This window comes from Ictidomys tridecemlineatus, unplaced genomic scaffold (genome assembly GCF_052094955.1).
Source record: "Ictidomys tridecemlineatus isolate mIctTri1 unplaced genomic scaffold, mIctTri1.hap1 Scaffold_474, whole genome shotgun sequence".
Classification (NCBI taxonomy): Eukaryota; Metazoa; Chordata; class Mammalia; order Rodentia; family Sciuridae; genus Ictidomys; species Ictidomys tridecemlineatus.
Window position 1 is genome coordinate 162,331 of NW_027523079.1, and position 13,069 is coordinate 175,399.

At 51.4% G+C, this 13,069-nt stretch overlaps 2 pseudogenes; both read right to left on the reverse strand.

Moving 5' to 3' along the window:
- Positions 1-162: 162 nt before the first annotated feature.
- LOC144373744 (rho-related GTP-binding protein RhoC-like) lies at positions 163-4,720 on the reverse strand (annotated as a pseudogene).
- A 2,243-nt stretch (positions 4,721-6,963) lies between these two features.
- On the reverse strand, positions 6,964-12,728 carry LOC144373745 (protein phosphatase 1J-like; annotated as a pseudogene).
- Positions 12,729-13,069: the final 341 nt, after the last annotated feature.

A 13,069-nucleotide genomic window follows, 5' to 3' on the forward strand; every position in this document is an offset into this window, starting at 1 on the left:
CCTCATCTCTGCTCCAAGACTCCACCCTTCCACCATAGTCCTGCCTTTGCCAACAGGGGGCCAGTCTGGCAAGCAACTTGGAAATGAAGAGAGAGATGGGACTCTGGGCTTGTAGCCAAGATAGGAACCAGACAAAGGAAATAGGAAGCTGCCACACACGTGTTGGAACCTGTGGCCTTTATTCATGACCCCCAACAAGTTCAGTCAGAGACAAGGCCCCTGCCCAAAGGAGAAACCCCAATCCACCTACCCTAGAAATGCTCCTCTGAGCCAGAAGTATATAAAGTGCTGGTGTGTGACCATACTCTGGGGAGGGCCAAAGGGAGCAAGAGCCCTACCCCTGGACCAAGGCAGCAGGGAGAGGGACTGCTCAAGAAGGGCAGGCCACAGGCCCAGCTCCCAGAGGACAGGGAGGGAGAGCAGGCCTGTCACCACTCTGGGGGCTAGGGAAACGAAGCAATCCTGGGCACGAGGAAACTGGAAAAAGGAGCCTTCAGCATGGAGTCCTAAGGGTGGAGCTCAAGGGCAGGTGGGTGATCCCTAAGCCACTGTGAAGGAAAAGGGCATCAGGAGCCGTGGGGATCTCAGAGAATGGGACAGCCCCTCTGGCACTTATTCTTGAGGACCTGGAGGCCAGCTTGAGTGGCCATCTTGAAAACCTCCCGCAATCCCTCATAGATTTTGGCAGAGCACTCAAGGCACTGATATGATTTGCCATATCCTGGCCTTCCTCATATCCGATGGGTTCCTGAGAAGACAGAAGATAAGGCAGAGGAAGCTGTTGGCTAAGTGCACCTCACACCACATCACCCATAACAAATACCTCCTTCAGCCTTGAGCTTACAAAGCATCCAGGCCCCGGCTGCCCCAGGCATGGATCTAAACCTCATGTTTACATTAAAAGTTATCCCCAGACTAGCCCCTCCTCTCCCACCTAGTTGCAGACTCTGTGGTCCACATATGTTTTGCCTGAATGTGTGTCAGCTACCTCCTAAATGACTACCTTCTCCATCATCCCCCCAACCCATCCTCTGCCTGCTGTCCCCAGTTTAAAACCTTGCCTTATATAATTATCCTCTCAAGATAGTCTCTATTCCATACCCTGGCAGCTTCATGTAATAAACTCTTCCTCTGGTCAGTGGGCCACTTAGTGAGACCCTGAATAAGCCAGATCCCTCACCCTCTAAGCCTTTCTTCAGCCATTGATGATGCCCTTCCTCCCCAGGTACACTGATGGCACAGTCTGCATACCCTAAGTGAAACATAATCTGTCTCCCGTGGACAAGGACTTCCTTATTCATCTTAGTAGCCCCAATTCCAAAGACAGAATAATAAACTGGAATAAATTAAAATGCCAAGTGACCTTGGACAAGTCACTTCATTCTATGATCATCTGATTTGATACTGAGGTTCCTTCTGGTTCTTAGCAGGGCACACACATGGGAGAGGAGGAGGTAGATATCACTATGACTGCTTAACACAGGACAGTTGGCTGAAGAGAGAGCTCCTTTCTGCCTCAGATTGCAACCCCTCAGGGGGCACCTTCCTCCCCAGGGTTCCCCATCAGGCAGCCCCACCACCTGCTTCATCTTGGCCAGCTCTCTCCTGGTATGCTCATCTTGCCTCAAGTCCTTCTTATTCCCCACTAGGATGATGAGCGCATTGGGGCATAAGTGCTTCACCTCCAGGGTCCACTTCTCAGGTATGTTTTCTGTACAGACATGTCCCAACAGTTTCCTCAGTTTAAGCATGTGGGCACTGGTCTTCCTTCCCATAGCAGTCTGAGGCTGATGGTCTCCTTCATACCTCAAAACCCGGTCCCTTGTAGCATATCCTCCCCCAAGCCCTTCCAACCACTGGAGATACCACAACAAAGGAGCCAGCAGAGCCTGTGCAGCCCTTGTGACTCCATCCCCACAGCCTCTGAAGATGGCTGACTCCAAAGCGTCTCCACCCGCTCTCTCCAAAGTCCTCACCCAGGCTGTTGGGGCTGTCAATGGAGAAGCACATGAGGATGACATCTGTGTCCAGATAGGAGAGAGGCCGAAGGCATTTATAGTCTTCTTGCCCTGCTGTGTCCCACAAAGCCAGCTCCACCTGACAAACGGGCAATACATAGCTGACCCCAAGGGCCCCAACCTACTACCCAGAGATCCTCTCAAACCACTAGTCCTGCTGTGTGCAAGGCACCATATTAATCACAGTCATAAAAAACTCAATTGAGTTTTTCTTTAAAGTTCTAAGATGTAAACTGGGTGTACTGCTGCATACCTATAAACCAGCATTGTGGGAGGCTGAGGCAGAAAAATCGCCAAGTTCAAGGCCATCCTGGGGAACTTAACAAGATGCTGATTCAATTTGTTTAAAAAAGTAAAAAGGGCTGGGGATGTAGTTCAATGGCAAAGTGCTGCTGGGTTCAACCCCTAGTAACCCCTCTCCCACAAAAATCACTAAAATGTGTTTGATTTTTGTGATCTCAGATGAATTGCTATCATGAATACCACTTTAATTCTCACATTCCTTTGGGATAAGTCATGCCATCATCACCATTTTGTGGTGGTGGGGAGTTTAAACCCAGAAGCAAAGGGACTTGGCCCTGATTACACAGTGAGTATGTGGCAGAACCAGAGGATATATCCAGGTTTTCTTTGGGGTACTGGGGATTAAATCAGAGCCTCATGCATGCTGGGCAAGTACTCTACCAATAAGCCACACTCCAGCCCTTTTTATTTTAGATAGGGTCTGGATAAGTTGCCCACACTGACCTCAAACTTGTGATCAATCTTCCTGCTTTAGCCTCCTGAGTAGCTGGCATGATGGGCATGTACCACCACACGTGAATACATCCAGGTTTTCTAAAAGTGCAGTTTAGTGCAGATGGCAGGGCACATCTTCCCTGTCAGCATATCCCTTTCCAAACAAGGGTTCATTGAAGTCTACCCAGGTGACTGACACTAGGATTTCTTCCAACTCCCCCACCTACTCCCATTAGTTCAACTTATGCAGCTGTGTAAACACGGGCTGGGGTAACTCCAACCCAGGCAGTGCAGATAGAGAACAATCACTACTGATCTACCAGTCACTTAGGCAAGAGTGCGCCACTGCCATCCCCCAGCAAGGCAACGGGCACCAGATGGTGGGAGGCAGAGGCCAGAACTTCAGGACAAGGACATGAATTAAGTGACCTGGAACCCCCAGCTCAGAAGACTTTCCCTCCAGGCTCTGGTTGGGCCAGAAGAGCAAGCAGCCCAGGCCAATCCAGGACACAAGGCCCAAGGCCAAGATAGCATGAACAATAGTTCCCTGTGAGAGGAAACCCCAGAGGAACTGCCCCACTGACCCTAAAAGGAGCAACCAAACCCCCGCAGAGACTGAAGTGTAGCTGGAACGGAGCCTGGAACTTGTGGCACCTCCCCTGAGACAAGATATGTGGGATACCTAGCTCATTCTCTTGATTTTCCCGCAGATCCAGTGGGCCTCCTACCTGGCTCACTTCCCCTGAAGTTTGGGAAAGACTCACTCTTCAGTTGACACCTCTTCCTCAACTTTAAAGCCAGAACTGAGAGAACTCTGTGCCCCGGGCTCCCCAGCCGACACCCCTAAAATAAATCTTTAGCCTAGCTGGGGAGTGTGGAGGGTAGATTCCTTCACACACTTGCATGAACGAACACACGAACACACACGGGCTGGATCCTTCCCGGTCTCCCCTACCCCATGCCCCAAGCAGTTTCCAAGGACTTTCGAGGGCAGTGTCCAACCTCCCCCAACAGTAGCAGCCCCCAAGGGTCACACCATGCCCTTATTCACGCCATTCCACCTTCCGGGCCTGGGAGAACTCCCAGCCCATGCCCAGCACCCCAGGCCAGGTCCGCGCTGGGCCGTCTAGCCTGGGGCTAGCCAGGGCGTCTGGGCTGGGTTCTCTCGCCTAGGGACATCAAGGCCTCTCCCCTGTTCCGCGGGGGAGGCTAGGGGAAACCTGGAGGGAAGGGAAAGGGCTCCTATCAGGGCCTCAGCAGGAGAGAGCTGCTGCCAGGCCGCTCCTGGGGCCCCTTGCTGCAGTCCGGGGAGGAGCCCAGCAGGCCAGACCCCAGCGCAGCCCGGACACCACGTCCAAGGGGAGGGAACCGGCCAAAACCCCTCGCCGGACCCGCCCTAGCTCCCAGCGAGTGGAGAGGAGGAAAGTGTTCTCCCGGGAACTGGGACGCCCTTCTCCCCCTGCCCAGACCCCTGTACCTTCCGCTCAGTTGCCTCTTGAGTTGCGTGGCCGTTGCAGGAGGCTGAGACTGACCCTAGGGGCCGGGCCCCGCTCCCGCCCCCGCCCCCGCCCCCGCCCCCCTTCAGTCCTTGGCTCGGCTGGCCTCTGGCCCAGCCCCAGGCGGCCAAGGGTCGCCTCCGCTGCGGCGCGAGGATTGGGGGGCACCTGCCCCGGGCTGGGTGAGAGGCTGGAAGGAGAGTCGCTCTGAGCTGCCAGGACCGCAGAGGAGTGGGCGGTGACCAAAGCGGGTGGAACCCCGGAGGGGCCTCTGCCCAGCATTCCAGCCCCTAGGGGCAGATGGGCGTAGAGAAAGTTGAGAAAGTTGAGAGGCGCTCGGGGTGGCGTCAGGAAGGGCCGCTGGTGCCCTCCCGCGGCCAAACAGCACCCGCTCCTGCCCCTCCTGGGCGCTCTCCGGAGGCAGGACTGGGAAACCCGGGTGCCAGCGCGGGCGATGGAGTGGGCCATGGTGTGTGCAGAAGACCACTCTCTGCCACTAGAATCCTTGCGGACCTTCTGGGACCTGCAGACCCAGACCACCGTTCTGCCTCATACCCCCTTCCTTCCACTGCCTGGAATTTCCCTGAGTCCAATTCCTACCTACTTCTCCAAGGGTACTACTCTTGGACGTGCTTCTGGATCCCCAACCAGGAATACAGTTCCCACAACTATTGTATTATTGTGCCGTTAGTGACGCTTAGCCCCGTATGATGTGTTACATACCATATTTACCTACATGTAGATCTTTCTTGTAAAAATGACTGAGGAGGTGGACAAAGAAGGAGGAAATCTATCAACATTTTATTGACTTGTATATTCTAGGAACTACATAACTCAACCTTTTAAATACTTGTCACAATCCTTTCGGGGGAAGTATACCCATCTCCTTTTGCCTGTAAGGAAACTGAGATTTGAAGACGCAGCTTAGCAAATGTTTGAGATTTCTGATAGCAAGAATTCATACAGTCAGTCCTGTGTGACTACAATGCTGGTGCTGTCTTCTGATGACTACCGTGCTCCTCCAGTCTTCCCTTCCTCTCGTCTAGCACAGTGCGTGTCCCATGATTGGTTTTCAAGAAATATTTGCCGAATGGATGCATGTTAGAAGTATTACAGACTTTAAAGATCTGAAGTACAGCCAACGCATTTGGTAAATGAGAAAACTGAGCTCAAGAGCAGTTTGGTCCCCAGGCCTCTTAATCCACTCAATAGTTCACTCAGTATGAAGTGAGAGCTATGTGCTGAAGATTGATTTATGCCTTCAAATAATTTATAGTCTAAATGAGGACTACAGACAATCTCAAGATATCTAACTCTTGGGGAACCTGACTCTATACACATTAACTATTTCAGTCCTCACAATAACCTGATGGCCTAGTAGTGTTATCTCCATTTTACTGAGAAAACAAATGGGGGCTCAGAGAGATTACAGAGTTGATGTTGGGTCTGGTCCTAGAATTCAAACCAATGGACTCTAGAGACCTTGCTCTTAATTGCCATTCCCTATGGACAACTCTTGCAGGCGGCCATACAGGAGGCATTTGCTGTTGGGGGGTGGAGAGAATGCATTAGCTATGGGATGCCCAGCCCTGAAGAACAAATGAAGTATTCAAATTAGGTTGATGTGTATATTTTAAATAACAAATTGAAGGTACTGAAGGCCTACAGAGTCATGGGAACTCCCTAGAAGACAGTGATGGTGATGGAAGATGAGGCTGGAGAAGGAAACAGAGACAGACCATGAAGGTCCTTATATGCCATGTCTAGGAGTTGACTGTGAATTTTTCTCAGGTACAGCAAGGAGCTGCTAGAGTTAGGAAACTAATATAATGAAAAAATAAGAAGGTGACAGTGGGAGTGAAGATATGTGGGAAAAGGTACACACACACGGATACATAAATGTATATATTCAACAATACAGTCTTGCATCATTTAATGATGGGGATATAAAAAATGCATCATTAGGCAATTTTATTGTTGTGTAAACATCATAAAGTGTACTTACACAAACTGAGAAGGCATAGCCTACTACACACCAAGGCTATATGGTGTATACCATCATAAATGCAGCTCATTGACATCATATAGCACATGATGGTACTTAGTGATGATTAGCATGATGAAGAGGAAATTAAAGGGTTACCAACTCCAATATTTCTAATTTGAGCAGCCAAGCTGATGCTCTTTGAGAAGACGAAGTAGGAGAAGTAACATGCTGTGGGGAAAATAGCGGATTGAGGTGTGTTGAGGTGAAGTGTCAGTGGGTTTTCACGGAAATGTTTGGGAGATGATTGGTATGTATGAATCTAAAGCTCAGGAAAGATTTGGGAAGAGAGCCCAATTTGGAAGAAACATCAGCAGATGGATGAAGATACAGAAGTGTCTGAGAACACTTAGGGCAAGTGAGTGGATTGAGGAGAGGAGAGGGCAGAAAGAAGAACTTGGAAAAAAATTCATTTTGGGGGGGCTGTCCTGATGTCCTTTCCACCACAGCACAGAACTTTTCCTTAACTTTTAGTTTCTAATTAAAGCAAATGAAGACACTCACCTTTATGCACCAGGTTTATTTGCCAAAAGCTGTAATTCTGGGTCTACTGGATATCCCTTTTTGGGTTAAACTGCAACTAAAGGAAGACAACTGCAGAATCTGGGCTGAGAGAGGGGTAAGCATGGAGAGGCTGGGTGGTGGTGGGAGGGATGGGCTGATCCCCTCAGGAGTAACTGCCTGGCCTTCCTAGGGGGATGACAAAGACTGAGATGTCATCCCTGGAATTCAGCTTGTTGTTAGGGAGATGCCAGCCATGTTCCTGGGGGATGCCCCGTGCCCCCAGGACCAGAGCTTGGGCCAGAGCTGTATACCTGCCAGGAGAACATGTGCAGATTCATGTATATGGTAATATAGACACAGAAGCCCACATGGGGTCCTCAAGCATTGCTTCCCTTTGCCCTTTACTTTGCCAGTGCCATCCCCTTACCATCATGTCATGCAACCCCTACCTGCTGGGGTCATTGGGTTCTTAGGCCTACAGCACCCTGTCCACAGTGGCAGCTACCTCACAATCATTGGTGACATCCCATAGGTCATCTGTTCCCAGGACTAGCAAATCGTCTGGGAAGTGCTCATACTGTGTCAGGTCATATACTCGAACCTGGTGGGGAAAGAGTATAGGGAGGATTGAGGTGTGGAGTTTGCTGGACAGGAAGCTTGGGGATAAAAGGACCCTGGATGAAAGCCAGCTTGAGACCCACAGAGGAGGGAAGGTATAGTTAAGGAGGCCCCCATACAGCTCACCTCAGGGAAGCAGGAGAGGAAAGGCTTGATGGGCAGGGTGGATCTGCAGACATTAAGGTTGTGGTCTCCCAATCCCCAGGTTACCCCAATAGTGGCCATCACTCAGGCCTGAGGGAAACATGGAAGGGGAAAGCTATTTAGACCTCTGCCACACAGCCCTCGCACACCTAACCTCAGGTAGAACCTCAACCTCCCTAGACAAATTGTGGTGGGTCCTCCTGCCCTCTCCCACCTCTACCGTGGATTTTAACTTTTTGCCCTCCCCACAGACCAGAGGAAACCTGAGGTCCTCCAACGGGATCTTTTTGTAGGCTCTGGGGAGGGGGGGAGTAGAGGCATCACCTAGGCATCAAAGCCTCCTCTCTTCTAGGAGCTGGACACCCACACACATACCCCTTAGAACGGCCCCATCCCCCAACTCCCAGCCTGGCCCAGCCTTCAGCTTCCACTTTGCTACTGGTGAGGGACTGGTTGGGTTGCCATGGGAACGACCCAGCTCTGAGGGAAGTGTTACCAGCCAGTCATGTTCTGGTCCCGGTAGAGCATCCTCTGCCCCAGCTCCTTGGGCTGAGCTCTGCAGGGGAACTCAAGGTGGGTGAATTCACCACCCAGCAGCTCTGGTTTCAGGAAGCCCTGGGGTTGAGAATGGCCAGACAGAGCAAAGGGCCAGAGGGTGTTACACTCACAGCGTACCCTAGTACAATATATAGATAGTGTTATTTTTTTTCTTCTTTTGCACTAATGGGGATTAAACTGAGGGGTGCTTTACCACTGAGCTACATCCCCAGCCCTTTTTAATTTTTATTCTGAGACAGGGTCTTGCTAATTTTTTGAGGCTGTCATTGAACTTATGCTCTTCCTGCCTCGGGCTCCTGAGTTGCAGGAATCACAGGTGTGCCACCTGTGATGATATTTATTATAGCAGACCTTTAAGTAAAGGTCCACATGCTACACACTATTCTGATACACACATTAACTCAGTTACTCTTCAAAACAACCCATGGGGCAGGAACTATTACTGCACAGAGAGGTTAAGGAATTGTCAAAGGTCACATAATTAGCAGAGAACAACAAACCAGGATTCAGTATCCAGGCAGTCCAGTTCCAGAGCCCAGGGGCCTTTTCTGTTCCCTCCCCCCACCTCTGATTTTACTTCCTTCCTCAGCTGGGGCCACGGTGGGTGCTGCAAACCATCTCAGATTCCTTCCTGTAGCATTATCCCCTGGGCACAGCCCTGCACTCAAGAGCCCACACAGCCGCCTTCCCAAGAAGCTTCCAGTAGGGAGTGTTCTGTGTTTGGTGGTAGTGGTGGTGGTGGTGGTGGTGGTGGTGTGTGTGTGTGTGTGTGTGTGTGAGAGAGAGAGAGAGAGAGAGAGAGACAGAGACAGAGACAGAGACAGAGAGAGGGTAGGGTTGGGGGGATATTCTCAGGGACAAGAGTGCAGAGAGGCACAAGAACCAGTAAACGATGTGGGTGGGAAGTTTGTTTTCTACTTACAAGCAGCTAAAGATGCTGGCGCTCAGTCTCCGGGGTAGACTCCCAAACATTGGAATGATTTCACCATTCCGGACAATGATGGCCCTGCCCAGAGACAGAAAAGGCCTGGCTCTCCTCAGCCCCCTTCATGGATAATTCCAGAGGGACCAGGCCTTCTGCTTAGGATTTCTTACCCAGGACTCCATCTTTCCTCTCCTTGTATATATAAGGCCTTTCTTTATATCTGTGGTCCTCCAAGCTTCTTCAATCTTTAGGGTTTCTTTAAATATTTTATTTTATTTTTTTACAGTACAGGGGATTGAACCCAGGGCAGCTTTACCACTGAGCTATATCCCCAGCCATTTTGATTTTATTTTGAGACCCAATTTATTATAGGGTCTCACTAAAGTTCTGAGGTTGATCTTGAGCTTGTGATCCTTCTGCCTCAGCCTTCTGAGTTTCTGGGATTACAGGCATGTGCCACCATGCCAAATCCAATATTTGACTTTGAACCCCACCACCTCACTCTTCTATCCCTCCATCCTAGAGTGTATGGCTCCTTGTAGCCACTTTTAAAGCCCTTCTCCTTCATACCTGCTGTCACCTGCATTGACCACATACACCTTGCCTAGCAGGTACACCACAACCAGTGCACAGCAGCCCCCCTCTACTTGTTGGCCATGACACTCCTGCTCCCAAGCCATCTGCTCATCCTGTCAAGTGAGGAAGGGTCAAGAGGGAGGAGAGTAAAAGAAGAGTTTGCAGACACCGAGTCACCCTCCCCACTCCCATCTGCAGAAATCATCTGGCACAGCCAAACCACAACTGGAAAAATAGTGAAACACATGGGGGTAACTACTCCTTCTGCCTCCCCTCAAAACAAAACTCTGCTCTGGCTCTCAATAGTGTTGTGGGTTCTCAGGGTCAGTCCCTGAGGCCACCTGGCTCTCACACAGAGTTGGCCAGAGTGTCTGCCTAGCCAGCCTTTGTCCTGGGCCACCCGCTCACCATGAGCTAGAAGGCATTCTCAATGGCCCCTACTACCAGGCTTTCATGGGTCACTTCCTTCTGTGAAGACCAGCAGGACTGAGGACCAATCAAGTGAGTAGAATCAGAGGAACCTGGGGTCCCTGAGGTGCATGGGAGGCAGAGGGGAGGTGGTGAGTGGTCTTGAAGTGTTTCTCCTAGGTCCTTTAGTTGCTCCCGGATGTGGCGATGCAGGAGCCGTGAGGCCATTTCGGCAGCTCCACCACTGGCCTGTCCATCCAACAGGCCCCAATAATAGAAGCTGAGTCCCTGGTGGGGAAAAAGTTGAAGGAGAGTAAATCTGTGTGTGTGTGTGTGTGTGTGTGTGTGTGTGTGTGTGTGTGTGTATGTATGTGTATGTGTGAGTGTGTGTGTGTGTGTGTGTGTGTGTGTGTATAGTATAGTATAGAACAAGACTGTAGGCATCCAATAAATATTAGAGAGGTTGACATTACAGGCAAATTAGATTTATTCACTTATTCACCCAGGGCACACTATGTGTCAAAAGAAAGGAGACCCTCAAAAAAGCCAAATTCTGAAGATAAAAGATGCAAAAATCAGTATCATTAATTAATTAAATTATCCATAATACACGAACATCTACATTTGAAGTAGAAAAGTAAACATTCATCTGACATGGCAGGAATCAATGCCACGTAAGGGTTCTGTGGCAAACACAGAAAGATAGTGAGTTAGGAGGCAGTTCTTCCCAGTTTCAGAAATAAAACCAGATGCCTGGTATCCCTCAGGATGAGTGTCTGTGTCTCTGGAGGCTAAGAGAAGGGGTGAGGTCTTACTGGGCTTTGGCTAGGCTCCCTAGGGGCCCCTGTAACACCCCTCCATCCTTCCACATACACCACTTCACAGCAAGCCTGGTCCTCATTGTGCTGGCTCTTGCCAGTGTTGATGACACTTCCAGGCCAGAGTGACCACATCAGGTTGGACACCAGACCAGGTCCTGGAATAACCCCCACCTTAGACATATACACATCCTCCCCTGTCGGCTGGCCAAGCTGAGAAAGGTCACAGCCACTTGGTATCCAGACCAGAGAGAAAAGGAGCAGGGAGAGCTGACGAGGAATACTGTCTTGGTGGCAGGCCCTACTTCATAGAAAGGTAGACAGTAGCACCTGCCTGCCTCAGATCCCCCCTTACTTGGCAAAAGAGGCTCCCTCAGAGGTTCTGCTGGAAGAGGCAAGATGAGGGTAAGAAGCTTTACTTCTCTGCTCGCCAAGACCCTACATTCCACCTCCAATGTCAATCAGTTCTCCCAGTACTTTGTCCCCAGCATTCCACAACTCATGGGCACACCCACCCTCACCCTAAAACTACCCAGCAAAAGTTTCTGCCTGTTTGGTAGTGAGGAAGTGCTTCAGCCCAGATCCTGAAAGAGGAATTGAAAGTAGAGTAAGAGTATAGGACCACCTGGACTGGGAAGGAGCCACTTAACCACAAACTTCTCCCTTGTAGGAAGTTAAAAGAGGTGGTGGTGGGAACATGAGACCACCAGCCACCTTTCTCAGCGATCTCAGTGTCCCCATCTCCCTCAGGGTTAGCTTTTCTGGTAGATGCATTTAAAAAAATCCATGTAGCCTAGAAGCACGCCCGCTGTCCTGATCAAGGGGTCTATTTCCTTTATCTGCTGCACCAATAATTCTACCCAGAGAACACAATCCAAAGGGTACCCTCCCACTGCAGTAGGCTGCCCCCTCCCCCACTCTGGGAGGCCGGCGGCCTTCTGGTGTTGGGCTATTTCTGGGTGTGGAGGGGGAGGGGAACGTAAGAGGGACAGGGAACTGGGGCTTTAGGGCTGGAAGCTGCTGATAGTCTTTCCAACCCCTATCCCCTGGTTAGAAGGAACTCCGCTCCTTTTTGAACAACCGCCCTCACCCCGCAGTTCCTTAGCCTTTAACCTGCAGAGCTGCGATTAGGACCTGGCCAACTCATCCTTGGCAGAGCCCCCCCACCCCCTCAGCTCTGGGAAAAAACGGGGTTTTGAGGGGAGAGAGTGAGGGTTATCAACGAGTTACAAGGTCTTGAGGAAGGAGATTCAGGCTGCACAGGATTGAAGAGAGGGCCCGGAGCGGGTGGTGCCCAAAGCCCAGAGGATAGCAAAGGTCCCGGGAAACGGGGGTTCACGGCTCCAAGCGCCACAAGGGGGGCGCATCCCTGGAGCGGGGATGCAGAGTTGGGGAGAAGTGGTAGTCCCATCCAGGTTTGGGTGCCCTGGGAGGGCGTTCACTCAGTGTAGCCAGTGCTCCAGGGCAGGCGGCGGCCCCTGTCCGGAGGGCTTTGCACAGCCCAGCCCGCCCAGCCCACATGGTCGTCGGCGCCGTCGCAGCCCCCAGGACTCAGCTGCAGAAAGGTCGGTCTGGAGAAGCTCGCTGGAGCCTCTAAGGTCTTCGCTGACGCCCAGCTCTCGCTTCCTGGCCTCGCTGGAGGGCTCTTGGGCGTTTCTGTAGCTGCAGCCAGTGGCGCAGAGGTCATGCTGGGCAGGTCTGGGGATTTGGTGCGCGGAGGTGAAGCACCCCCAGAGCTCACCAGGTGAGCCACTGCAGAGCGCACCAGTTTTAGCCTGCTGCTTCTTGGCCCCGCCCTCGGCTGTGGCGCTGCCTCTCTCAGACCCTGACCCTAGGGCTCAGCGTGGGCGGTGCTTACCCCTGTTGGTCCTTTGAGGCCATTGACTCCCTGCCTGGTTGGGACTGTGAGGGGCAGAACTTCCCCTAGCTCTAGGCCACCCCGGGAACCGCCCCAATGGTTCCCGATCTCTTCTCCACCTCATTCTGTCTTCATCCAGCCGCAATTTCTCAGAGGGAGATGGGTTTGTTGCACAGCACCCCAGCCTACCCAGACCCTAAGACTTTCATCTCCCTGAGCCACCCACCCATTCCTGACACGATCGCACCTCCTCCATCCTCAGACTGTTTCAGACCTGGTAATGCAGTCATCGCCCCTACCCATCCCAAGGTGGCAGAAGGTGAGAGGAGAAAGGTAGCAGGCTGGGAAGAAGCAAATCTGTGGG